The sequence below is a fragment of the Triticum urartu genome, unplaced genomic scaffold, assembly GCF_003073215.2.
Source record: "Triticum urartu cultivar G1812 unplaced genomic scaffold, Tu2.1 TuUngrouped_contig_9399, whole genome shotgun sequence".
Lineage (NCBI taxonomy): Eukaryota > Viridiplantae > Streptophyta > Magnoliopsida > Poales > Poaceae > Triticum > Triticum urartu.
Window position 1 is genome coordinate 14830 of NW_024120439.1, and position 2671 is coordinate 17500.

Genomic DNA, 2671 nt, shown 5'->3' on the forward strand with positions numbered 1-2671 from the left:
TCCATGAAGTTCGGGAGACCCCTCACGTGTCGCTGCCCATGAGACTCGCCTTTGTACACTTTGCGCACCGCTTCGACTAGACCCCGCTACTACCTCGTATCCAAATACCTGCGATCTAGCTCATTCTTTTTTAAGCCCTACAGGCCTAATAGAACCTTGTTTCCTAGGCCAAGTCATCCTATAAGTAGGTAGGGCTGAAGACAATTTGTTTGTTAGTTTTTCAATCTTCTTCCTTCTATGCTTAGAGTAAGTGGAAATGACCTCCTTGATCAGCAAGTAAGCGAGCGGTAGTTCAGTCTCCGACAAGTGAGGCCGAATAGCCCCAGGTGTCCTTTTCCTTCTAAACTAGCTGCTCTCGCTTGACTCTTCTAGTGAGCAAGCAAACTGGTCGAGGAACACGGTCGGATCAAAGTAAGGAATGGGAATAGCACTCACTCGTTGAAGGTAAGCCAGAAACAGGGGTTGTCCTCTCCCTTACTTAAGTCCTAGTCCATCTTTTCGTGCCCCAAAGGGGAAGTCAAGCAATAATGAGGGAACTTGACCCACACCTGACGAAAGAGTTTGGTAGCTCGAAGGAAGCAGAAGAAAAACCTGATTTCTTTCTGTCCCAACCTCCAAGGGTTCCTCCCTGTATGACATAGTCCTTTGGATTGGGGCAATGGTACGCACCTATGTTTGGTGTCCCCTCTCTCACTTCCTCGTCAGATCCTAGTCCCAAAGGGCAATACATTGAGTCAGAAAGACGGGGGGCTTTCGTAAATTCCATTATGTAGCCGAACTAGCCCTTGGATCAGCTCTCATAGTGGGAGAATCAGAGTCAAGTTAGGTGCAAAAGAGGGGGTTGACATCATTCGTCATGATTGGATCAATCAGACTCCCCCACAGGAAATGCCAAGGGGCGCCCTTTCTCATTATCATCTACCGCCCATTTCTTCATCATCTGCTGCTGCCTTAAGTGCGTAAAGTAGGCTCAGCTTCTTAGGTTTCTAAATATCTTGTAGTAGCCGAAGGTAGTCCAGTACGCTTGTTAGATTGAATTGAATCTTATATAACCTATGTAGCTAAAGAGAAAATCATAATAGTCTAAGTGGACCTCTCAAAGGTATAAATAAGTAGACATTAGTCTTACTGGTTCGGTCTTTTTCTTTTTTTGTTATGATGCAACATTTCATACTTCTCAATTCTTATTTATTCAAGGTTTCGTATGTACTGAGTGACTCTAGGTCTATTCAGATGCAGCTTCAAGAGAGCTTTATTCGGCCTTTGTATGACCATCTTCCCTTCCTTTCTATCTCCTTCGGTCAGGTAGTTCTGCTTCCAATGCCGGAGGAGCAGGGTGGGATAGAAGGGTAGTTTCTGAGTTCGAGATGTCTGAGTTTGGAGCTTCCGCTTCTCTAATGTAATAATAAAGCAACAAGCAACGCCGCTCCCGTGCGCTCATCCCTTGCTTGTTCTTAAGCGCTAGTCATTCATCCCTAGCTGGGTTCTTGGGATATCTTGATTCTCTTTATGATGATGTAAGGGTCGGCAACAATGAATAAGGAATCGATCGGAAGTTCACGCCAATCGATCTTCTGTAGGAGTAGGAGGTAGCGGGAATCCCCCTTTCTTCGTTTAGAAGAGTGCTGGACCTCCACAACGTCAAACCATAGAACACAGCTCCTTTCGGTCGAACCGTAGGAAAGACGACTTTACCTTTCTCATAGATAGTCTGAGTTCGAGCTACTGTAATCTCCCCATTGACCTTCTTTTTTAGATAGAATCCTCAATGAGTGGAAAGGACTCCCAAACTTGCTCCACAGTACTATACCATACAGAGCTGTGACCTTGTGATATGATAAGAAGAAAAGGGGCCAGGCCGCCGTCTTTTCTTTTCCGCACCAAGCCTTCTTGTAAAATTGGGTGTATAGCTCAGTTGGTAGAGCATTGGGCTTTTAACCTAATGGTCACAGGTTCAAGTCCTGCTATACCCAAAACAAAAAAACCACTCTTGTATTCGTAAGGATGCATAATAGCCTTCAAAGAGCACTCTTTAGCCTTGAGAAAAGCCCCTTTCTCATCAACATCTTGACTTCACTTGTTGTTTGAGGTATGTATAAAGGAGATCAGATCTGTCCCGGGAATCGAAGGATACAGAAATATGGAATCGAGCACAGATTATAGGAAACAAGCAAACAAAACAGGTTGGATCCCATCTTTAACTGCACAGAGTAGCAGCCTACTATTTATTGATGATCTTACCTTCCTGAGAGTTGAGGAACAGCAGATGAGATAGCCGAAAGGGGGGACCCCAGGTAATAAGTTTCCTTTTCCGGTTTAGGCTTGAGAGAAATCAGGAACTGAACTGAGCACTCCACAAGTATGGATTGGATTGTTTCATTCTGATACCAACTTTCATGCTGGAAGATAAGGTTGCCATACTGGGAAAGGGGGAAAGGAAATAGGATCCCCTCTCTTCTCTACAGGAATGAACTTCTCCTCACCGACCACTGGCACTATACTTAGGTTAGGCGCAATAGGTGACATAGGTTGGGTTGTCTGGATCGATCCTACAACAAATAGCTCTCTTTCCTTTTAATGGAACACTCACTAGATTCTGCTAAATAGGATAACTACAAAGATAAGCTGGGTCATCCGAAAATCCAGGAAATATTTCCTTGATTTTTTGCAT

At 44.4% G+C, this 2671-nt stretch overlaps 1 non-coding gene across 1 annotated transcript; it reads left to right on the forward strand.

Moving 5' to 3' along the window:
* The first annotated feature begins 1900 nt into the window (after window positions 1–1900).
* Window positions 1901–1973, forward strand: TRNAK-UUU. Its single transcript has one exon. It is a non-coding gene; the product is annotated as a tRNA-Lys (tRNA).
* The last annotated feature ends 698 nt before the right edge of the window (window positions 1974–2671 follow it).